Genomic DNA, 11,098 nt, shown 5'->3' with positions numbered 1-11,098 from the left:
AAGTCAACGTGTTTTCCGTATCTTCCGAAGGCGATATATTGGCATACGTTGATATATCAAACACGTATTTGCACTTTTTCAGCATATTTTGAATTGGATAAACAACTTTGACTCAGTCATAATACGATCCTAACAACTGCTGGAAGATTCTAGAGCTTCTAGATCTTTCTTTTATTAAAACGTCCATAAAAAATACTTAATTCCTTAATAATCATGATTATGACAAGTGTCATGCTCTTAATAGTGTTATCTAAATTAGGTTATAATAAATATATTTCTAGATCCAGCAATATTAATCAAACCTTATGTTATAATTAATATTCTTAAACTATAGGTTAAACTTATGAAATCCATAACTTTTGCTACGAGTTTCCAACTAAGTCCTGGTTTGAACCAAAATCCACGGTAACTAACATACTACTAACTAATACTAACTACTACTACTGTCTAGCTAGCTAAGTAAATATTCTGGGACACTACAGAAGACGTTACTATGGATTTTGCTGGAGGCTTGCCCAGGACAGTGGGGCAACATGACTCGGTATGGGTGATTATAGAAAAATATACCAATTCAGCTCATTTTCTGCCAGTGAGGACAAACTATACCATGGACCAGTATGCAGAACTGTACATGAGGGAGATTTTACGTCTCCATAGGGTTCCAAAATATATAGTGTCAGACTGGGATCCCATTTTTACCTCCAAGTTTTGGGGAAGCCTGCAGAACGCTATAGGGAACCAACTGAAGTTCAGTACAACCTATCATCCTCAGACAGACGGGCAATCTGAGGGGATGATTCAGAATTAGAGGCCATGCTTAGAGCATGTGTACTAGATTTTGAGGGGTCCTGGAGTAAGTATCTTCCGTTGATTGAGTTTTTGTACAATAATAGTATCAATCAACGATTGGGGTAGCCCCATATGAGATGTTGTTTGGCAGGAAGTGTAGGTCACCCATTCATTGGGATGAAATGGGGAAGAGGAAGTAATTGGCTCCCTAGATGGTTCAAAGGACTAATGACTCTATTGAGAAGATTAGAGCTCGAATGCTCGCCTCACAGAGTATACAGAAAAGCTACGCTGACCCTAAATGTAGGAACGTGGAGTTCTAGGTTGGGGACCACGTATTTCTATGAGTTTCGCCACTGCAGGGAGAAAAAAGGTTTGGAAGGAAGGGCAAGCTGAGTCCTAGGTTTTTGGGACCTTTCAAGATCCTGGAAAGGATCGGGCAGGTAGCCTATATATTGGCTCTGCCCTCGTCGTTATCAGGAGTTCATAATGTGTTTCACATCTCAATACTTCGGAAGTTTGTGTCGGATACGACCCATGTATTGGGATATGAGGATCTGGAGCTGCAAACAGATTTGTCTTATGAGGAGCGACCAGTTGAGATCCTAGAAAGAAAAAGAAAAAGTTATGAGGAATAAGGCGATTCCCCTAGTTAAAGTTTTATGGAGAAATAGCAAGGTCGAGGAAGCGACCTGGGAGCTATAATCAGATTTGCAGGATGAGTATCCCGGGTTGTTCAGGTAAATTTTGAGGACAAAGTTTTTAGTAGGAGGGGATAGTTGTAACATCCTAAATTCGCTAATAAGACTTAGTGCCTTAATCAATGTGTTGGGAGGGCATAATTGGATTTATATGCGAATTATGTGAAATTAATTGGATATATGTGTGATTATGTGGCATATATGAATTATATTGTGATATGATTACTTGTGCATGTTTATGTGTATTAAATATGCATGTGGGCCCGTTTTCAATAATGAGGGAATTTTTTTTAATTTTGACCCGTTGAGGGTATAATTGTAACTATGTGTGTTATGTGATTGAGACCATATTATTATGTGGATATATTTGCGATATTCGGCTCGAGGTGATCCTAGTTAGCGAGCTAACGATAAAGTCACCACGGGGTCAAATACCCGGCTCGGAGTGAGGCTTGAGGTATTTAGTGATTATTTGGGTATGTTGGGATTAATTGGGAATCTTAAGTGGAATTTGAGGTTTAACGAGAAAATGGTGGTAAAAAGACGATTTTTCCCTTGGGGGCATTAGAGAACCAAGGTAAAAGGCTAGGGGAATTTTGGTCTTTTCCCTAGCCTTGGACTACCTTAGTCATCTAGAGACCTTAGGAAGCTTGGAAACAAGGATAACAAACACTCAGCTTCCATTTGTTCTCTCTCTTGGGAACTTGGGAAGCTTTTGAATTTTTGAGAAGAATTTCCCTAGGAATCTAAGGAGCTGAAGCTAGGAATGGGACTAAGAGGCAGCTTGAGATCGTAATCTCAGTTACGGAATGATTTATGCTCTGCTTTTGAGGGAATTCTATTATGGTTTAAGTGTTTGGTTAAGGTTTAAACTTTAGTTTTGATTTTTGGGTTTTGGTAAGGATTTCATTTATTTTTGGGGTGTTTATGATGCCTATGTTGTGTTGTAACCCAATACCCCGAAGAGGAGCTTGCTACCTCAGTTCTCGAAGCTCCTGTTCCGTTCGCTGAAGTCTTGCTTCCATTTCAGCCAACAACTGTTGCCAGTTCTGTGGGGCAGGTGGAGGGTCCTGACCCTGGTTTTCATCTTCAGCCACATTGCTGCAAAGTCTAATCAATCACCGAGGCATAGATTCAATATGCCTAAATCAATGACGTCGCACATCAGGCATGATTACAACATCCAAACACCATCTCCTAGTCCCATCAATTAGTCACAAACAATAGATCAACACATCGCACACATTTCATATGCATATAGCAATCAAGGGGTCGTGCCTTGGCATCATACAGTTATAAACACATTCACCATGCTCTATCTATAATATTCAGGCAAACAACCCCAGTCGTGGCAGCCAGGTAGGCCGAACATGTACACATCGCTCCACGCTCTCCCACTCATGGTTGATCGACCTTTCCCTTGCCCCTTACCTGCACGATAGAGCACCCGTGAGCCAAAGCCCAGCAAGAAAACTCAACGCATGACATATCACAATTCAATCCAATAATATACAGCTTAAACAGACAACAAATTAAACATATAGCAACCTATGCCGACCCAGGTGCTTTACCAGAAACTGGGTTCACAGTCTTCACCCAGTGGATGAATACAACACCCTTAGAGGGTCTCACCCTAGGGGCCTGCACTTAGCATGCTTAACGTCAATCCCGGCCTTCATCATTCCTGGCCTTCGCCATTCTCGGCCTTTGCTGTTTTGTTCACAATAGTGCACAACATAGAATAACAAATCTTAACATTCACATAAAACATTAAACACAGATAATCGGGCCATGCCCTACTCTATGGGCACCAAAAATTTTCTTACATGTGTCCTGAGCTGAGTGGTTAATGCGATCTCGAGTGATAACTTCATTTTAGTGTCATTTTAGAATGTGTTTTTGTGGTAATCTTGAGTCCTTATGTGTGTTTTGTGCAAGATTACACTTTTGTTTGTCCTTGTTGTAGGTTGGTGCGGTGAATCATGAGAAACATGTGAAAAGAAGAGAAAATGGTGGAAAAACGAAGCTCTTGGTGGTTGTTCAACTCAAAATGGCGCTAAGGATGAGTAAAAATCAGTTTGTGATGAAGAAACGAGGTTGAAAGACTTAAATTGAGAAATAATGGAATTAGAGCTATGACTTGAGCTTATAAGTTGTGACTCTAGGCAAGTCAAAAACACATGGCTGCTGTAGGGAATTATTGCCTCGACTTGACCTTATAAGTCACAGCACAAGGGGAAGTCAGAGGCTAATCAAGGGGACATAGTGGACATAGGGGAAGTCAGAGGCTAACCATATATAAAAATGCAGATTCGGAGGAGCATAAAAATTGACACGGGCCGCGACCTAGACTAGGCCAAGTTGCGACCTGCTTATGAAAAACAAAGCCTTTGTGATTTTTTTACTATAAATTCAAACTTAGGGTTTAATTAGGTCATTAGGTCAGATTTTAATTATGTTTTTAGATATTAATTTTGATTCTTAGACTAGTTTTTCTGCATTTTTATATTTTTCTTTCTTCTCTAAGATTTTGAATCTTATCTTTCTGAATTATTATTTTGTTTATTTAGTCATGTCTGATATGAACTAAACATTTCTATATATGGTTTAATGTCTCACTTGGATTTCTATCTAATTTAATTATGATGTTCCATTGATTTTTCTTCTCTATTCTAATCTATATAATGTGTGCTTAATGCTAGTAAACACTTGATCAATATTTGCTTGATTTATGATTTTGATTCAAAATTTGAAAGATGAGAATTGAATATGCTATTGTTATATAGACATAGGTTACATATGGGATGAAAGTCTGTATGGCTTGTGTAGAAACTAGGTTTCTATGCTTAATTCATGCTATATGTTTAAGTTTATCACAAAAATGTAGAAAACCTGCATATAGGATGAGATCTTATATCTTGAAAAAGAATAGGAATTGATTTTTGTTAACCTCTTATTCAAATAGAAAGAAAGAAATTTAGAACTGATTAATGAAGTTAGTAGAATGAAAAGTTGTTGAAATTAACACCCTAGGTCTTTTTAATAGTGATTTTCTTCTTTTAATTAGTTATTTTTGTTCATAGTTATTTACAATTTTTAAAATTAAATTCATTCATCTAAACTTTGTTTGCCAAATAGAAATTATAGAACAATTATTGGTAATTGGGAAATAGTCTTTCTGAGAACGATACTCTATTTATCATCTATATTAATTGAATCGATTGCGTGCACTTGGGTACATATTTTCACAAGCAAGCTTTTAGCGCCGTTGTCGGGGACTTAATTTCCAATATCAAAATTAATTGTTGTTTGTTCTAATTTGGTTTATATATTTTACACTTATTCGGATCAAGGTTGTTGTTTGTTTCAAGAATTGTCGTATATGCGAGGAAGTAGACAAAAGGAAATCATACCAATAGATCTTGAGATTGGGAGAACATGCAGACAGAACCGAAAGATAAAGAAAGGGCTGGACTTTGCCATGGCTGAGAACGCAAATAATGGTGTGAACAACAATGCAAATATGGGTAATGCAACTGAAGCCTATCCACCATTGAGAAGCTATGAACTCCCTACTATTACGGGGATACATTGAAGCATTCGTCCTCCTAATGTTGAGGAAAATAATTTTGAGATAAAACCCTCCATTATTCAGATGGTACAAAATTGTGTACAATTTGGGGGGTTACCAAATGAGGATCCAAATCTCCATATCACACTTTTTAGAGCTGTGTGCGACATTCAAAATGAACTAGGTGAGTAATGATGTTGTAAGATTAAGATTAGTCCCATTTTCACTAAGAGAGAGAGCTAAGAGTTGGTTGAATTCATTACAAGCCAACTCTATAGTTACATGGGAAGACTTGGCTTAGAAATTCCTTGGTAAATATTTTCCTTCTGCGAAGTCAGCCATAATAAGAGGAGAGATTAATAACTTCCTTCAACTGGATGGGGATTCTTTTTATGATGCATGGGAACATTTTAAAGAGTTGCAAAGGAAATGCCCACATCATGGAATAGAGAAGTGGCTGCTAGTTCATACATTTTACAATGGCTTGGGGGAAAATACAAGGACAATTATAGATGCAGCATTAGGAGAAGTGTTTATGAGAAAAAGCGCTAATGAAGCATATGAATTATTGGAGGAGATGGCCATGAATAACTATAATTGGCCTACTGAGCATGAGAATAAGAAAGTTGCAGGAGTCTTAGAATAAGAAAGTAGCAGGAGTCTCTAACCAAGCAATTGCAGCAGAATAATCTCGCCGCACAAGCAATGCAAGTATAGAATGTCGTGAGTTGTGAGATTTGTGGGGGACCACATTCTTATGAACAATGCCCGAGCATAACTAGTTGTTCAACAGACGTGAATAATATGTCTTTGGAACAGGCACATGTTATTGGTAACTTTTCAAGAACTGCACCTAACACCTACTCCAATTCATATACTCCTATGAGAAAAATCACCCTAATTTTTCTTGCAAAAATAATCAAGGGTTACAACCGCGGTATCCGCGGTACCCACCTCAACAACCCCCTAATCAACCGACTTATGGACTATGTTCTAGACCTTATTATGATCCAAACCCACGTCCATCCCATCCACCACATCCTCCAATGAATACACCAACAACACAACATGAAGTACAACCCGACGTACTGAAGCAGTTCATGACTGAAACCAGGGCATCTATCATGAATTTGAAGACAAAAATAGGTCAATTGGCTAAAAAAATTTGTAGTAGACAGCAAGGGAATTTTCCTAGTACCACAGAGGTAAATCCTAAAGAGCAGTGTAATGCAATATTCTTGAGGAGTGGGACTAAGAATGATGGACCTACAGTGGATGACAAGGGGAAGAAGACAGAGGATCGACATGTTACTAGTCCAATACAAGAGGAGGTTAATGAAGACCTTCCAAAGACAGAGAAGCCAAAATACACCAAGCCAACACCAAGGATTCCATATCCTCAAAGGTTCCGAAAGGCTAATCTTGACAAACAATTCTCTAAATTTTTGGATATCTTTCGAAAACTACACATTAATATCTCGTTTGCTGAGGCACTTGAACAAATGCCATGTTATGTGAAGTTTATGAAAGAAATTTTGTCGAAGAAAAGGAAGTTAGAGGATAATGAGACAGGGGCATTTACTGAGGAGTGCAGCACGATACTTCAGAAGAAACAACCTCCAGAGCTTAAAGATCCTGGTAGTTTCAATATCCCGTGTTCTATAGGGGGTTCAGTAGAAAGAAAGGCTTTATGTGATTTAGGGGCCAGTATGAATCTAATGCCTCTATCAATCTTTCAGAGGTTGAATTTGGGAGAAGCTCGACCAACTACTGTGTCTTTACAGATGGCAGATAGATTAGTTAATCATCCTCGTGGAGTGATTGAGGACGTATTGGTGATAGTAGGTAAATTCATTTTTCCTGCAAACTTTATTATTCTAGATATGGAGGAAGATGAAAATATTCCAATAATACTTGGAAGGCCATTCTTCGCTACTGGTAGGGCTTTAATCGATGTACAAAAGGGTGAGCTAAAGCTACAATTGCAAAAAGAGGAAGTAATATTTAATGTTTTTGCAACAACATGAATTCCAACATGTTGTGGAGTTAAAGTGGTAAACCAAGGAGAGAACAAGTTGGAAGTCTCTAAGAAAAGATCCATAGTTAAAACTGGAATGCAAAAGGAGAGTCATCGATTAAAAAGGTTCTTTAGTGAAAGGATTCGAATGTTATATGAGCGGGGGAAAGTTCCACCAATTTCTAATCACAAGAAACGAGGGTCAACTCATGACACTATGGCTCTCAAGGACGTGAGGGTAGGACTTGATCCAAGTTGAATATTAAAGAAGAAAAGCATCCGACTAAATGACGTTAACGATAGCGCTATAAGAGGCATTCCTATACTTTATTTTTATTTTCATTTTTGTGTTAATTTTTTATTAGTGAACAATTTTATTTAATGTCAATTTGGATTTGTAAAGATTTGTTTAGTTTATTTTTTTATTTTTAGTATATAGTCTGTAAAAAAATTGTGCAATTCGGGAAAAAGGTTGTTTTCAAGTTTGTAAAAAAGGTCAAGTCGCGGCTTCACGCTAAGTCAGAGAGCATATGGTTTTATTTAAAAGGGGCAGGACGCGACTTGATTAGGCTGAGTTAGACTTGATTAAAATTAAATTTATTCATCTAAAATTTGTTTGCAAATAGAAATTAAAGAACTATTATTTGTAATTGGGAAATAGTCTTTGTGGGACCGATACTCTATTTATCATATATATTTCTTAAATTGATTGCGTGCACTTGCGTACATATTTTCACGAGCACCGAGCACGATCCCCTAAACCCGAGCCTTGACATAAAACCTAGTCACAACGCATTAATAAATAGACATCCATCAAACCCTAACCAATTAAGAGCTTTAGATTAAAATACTAGCCTTCGAGACCTCAAATTCTACTAAATCTGGTAGTAGAATCCTTCCAGAGCCTTAAGATTTGGTTCCCAAGCTTAAAACCCAATATAGGGCATTTCCCCTAATGTGAGCCGCGACCCGCCCTCTAGGGTCGTAGCCCACTGCAAGTCAAAGAGCCCTAGCTCTTTCATCTAGGGGACATGGGCCACAGCGCACCTTGCCTGCATCACAGCGCCTGGGCAAAACTAGAGGCTTCCCAGGTCTCTTCGCACACACGAGCCGCAGTGCCTGAAGAACAGGGTCGCGGCTCAAGCCCAGAACCCAAAAATCCATACATTTCCACTACGTTTTCCCTCAGCGTAACTCACCAAATCACACCCAATTCAACCCCTATACTCAGAATTAAACTCAAAATTCATGCTTAGGTAACTTAGTCAGTATAAGCATTTCAAAATCCATCTCATAACCTACTCAAACCTCAAAATCAGAGCGAAGCTGACACCTAAGAAACGCTTAAGAAATTACAGTAGAACTTAAAACTTCAATACCAGAATCCATACCTCACTTGATGATTCTAGTCTGAGCTAAACCCAATCACTTCTAGCTTTAATCCTTTTGAATTCTAAGCCTTCTCCCTTGAATTCAGCAAGAATTCCTCCATCGCCTTGAGAGAGAGAGAGAAACGTGAGGCGGGGGGGAGCTGAATTGAGGTTTATGTTTCTGTTGTTTCCCAAAATATCCCTAAGTATATCCTTAATCCTTTAATGCCACCAAGGACAATCCCATCATTTGCCACATCCCACTAATTCCTCAAGGGTTCATATAATTCCCCATTTAACACCCGAAATACTTAAACAATTACTACCCGTTACCCGGTGAATCCTGAACACATACTATGTTCCCATAATACCCCTAGGCTCACCCCGAGCCGGGTATTCGACCCTGTTGTGACTATTCGCTATTCCACTCCCTAGGACTGTCTCGGATAGCATACAAATATATCACCACAATTTTGTGGTACCAAGCACAACACACATATAGTTTGCATTTATGCCCTCAACAGGCCAAAATTATAATTATGCCCCTACTAACCAAAATGGGCGCCCACATGCTTATTTAATTCACCTAAACATGCATTTTTAATCACATAATCATTTAATCCATGTATTAACATAATTAAATCAGCTATTGCCCTCCCGTCACACTAATCAAGGCACTAAGCCATATTAGTAAATTTGGCATGTTACAGTATCTAGCCTTCATTCCTTATGAGTGGAAATCAAATCCTGTTTTGTCTTTTTTGCATATAAACCAGCCAGAAGAATCTTTTTTGAATGGATGCGCACTCGCGTGATCGATAGACGGGGGAATTGCGTGAATGACGAGACTGACCTAACCTAAAGTTGAATTCAATTATTCAACTTGCCCCAATTTTATTATTGCGGCTCTTCGGCTATTCGGTGTTAGAGTGGTAGATTCAGTACAATATTTATATGACAAGTGTGTCTTTTTATTGAATATCCCCGTCCCCGAGCTTGAGGTTTTAATATTTTCATAGTGTTGCGGTTGGCTATTAACTGACTGGTCGTAGGTTCGAATCCTACTTGGGGAGATTTGATTCATTTTGAATTCTTTAATTCAAAATGAAAGGATTCACTTTGACCTGTTGAAAGCATCTAAGCAGTAAGCCCATCCTGTTAGGAGTATGTCCTAAAAGCATGTAAAAGATATTTATTATTTCGATGAATAAATAAATACAATGGTCTATTATTGTTATATTTAGATTATTAAATTATTGTTTGAATAATATTTTTAAATATTAGAAAAATTACATATTCATTATTGAGGATGTGATCTTGTATTAGTACGAGAGAATTATGATCACATGAATGAATAAAAATAGTCAACAACAAATTGAAGTTATGGAATTCTTTAATTGGGGTTGTAAGTATGGTTTACTGAGTATCATGTTGATACAAATAATCTAGATTCGGATTATTGATGTGGTAAAACATCTCGGTAAAGGGGCTTTATATAATATGATTATATATGACATGGACCGATATGAATAAAAGTCTTTATCCAAAAACTATTTAATAATAAATACTTGTAATTCATATCATAACTGAATATCATTTATAGATCAACCTAAATCCTAAATGTTCATGAACTCCTATTCATGTTTATTAAATCTTTTGATTCATTCGTTAAGGTCTCTTCATAGAATGAGGCTAATGACTTTTGTTTTGGAGATTTAATATCATGGATGGCTGGGAACATGAATCAACAATACGGAATCTAATATTTCCTAACAGATCGTATATTGGTTCCCTTAAGGGTTAATTATGGAACTGAATGATTTTGAGCTCAAATCTATAATTAGATTATAGATTAATTATTCACTAGTGAATTAATAGTACTTAAGGAATAAGAAGTAAATTAGAAAGGTAAAATGTTAATTCTTCCATTCTAATTTATGAACTAACTAATTAGAGGGTTGAACTATTGTAAGATGGTTATATCAATGGACAACTTAAAATAAGATTTCTATAAAAGTATATCTATAACATAAAGAGTTCAATTCTGAATTTATAGTGGAGAAATATCAGAATTAATAAATTAACTATTATAATTAAAGAGTTTAATTATTTAGTTTTAATTTATTGGAGCTTAATGTTATAGGTCCATGGTCCCTGAAATGGCTCAAACAAACACTAACAAAGATAAATACAAAAATGGGCAAAATGACTTATTTGATAAGTAAAATATTTTTATATGCACTAAACATAATTATTGTATAATTAAGTGTAATTAATTAATTATTTGATTTAACAAAAATATAATTAATTTTGAATTAATTTATTTTTGGGATTTTTGGTATTTAAATAATGACAAAAATTGGAAAAAATCACATGCTTTCCCTGGCATGTGGTGGATGTGTAGCACAGTGCACAGTCACTATGCTACACGCACAAGAAACTTCTAGAAGATTCTTGGTTCCACAATTTTAGTTATTTAAATATTAAATAAATAATGAGATATTATAATATGATTAAAATATTATTATTTAATCAAAATCTGATAACTGATTAGTTATTTTAAATTGTTTTAAATAAATAATATTTTATTTTTAATATATTGGATATATTAAATATAAGAGATCAGTTTTTCAGAGTGATACTTTTCAGT

At 36.5% G+C, this 11,098-nt stretch overlaps 1 non-coding gene across 1 annotated transcript; it reads right to left on the bottom strand.

The window, feature by feature from the left end:
* Window positions 1-5,401: 5,401 nt before the first annotated feature.
* Window positions 5,402-5,508, bottom strand: LOC133807734 (small nucleolar RNA R71). Its single transcript, XR_009879631.1, has one exon. It is a non-coding gene; the product is annotated as a small nucleolar RNA R71 (small nucleolar RNA).
* Window positions 5,509-11,098: the final 5,590 nt, after the last annotated feature.

This window comes from Humulus lupulus, chromosome X (assembly GCF_963169125.1).
Source record: "Humulus lupulus chromosome X, drHumLupu1.1, whole genome shotgun sequence".
In the NCBI taxonomy this organism is placed as follows: Eukaryota; Viridiplantae; Streptophyta; class Magnoliopsida; order Rosales; family Cannabaceae; genus Humulus; species Humulus lupulus.
Note: the sequence above shows the minus strand (reverse complement) of the source record. Positions and strands in the feature narration are given on the sequence as shown.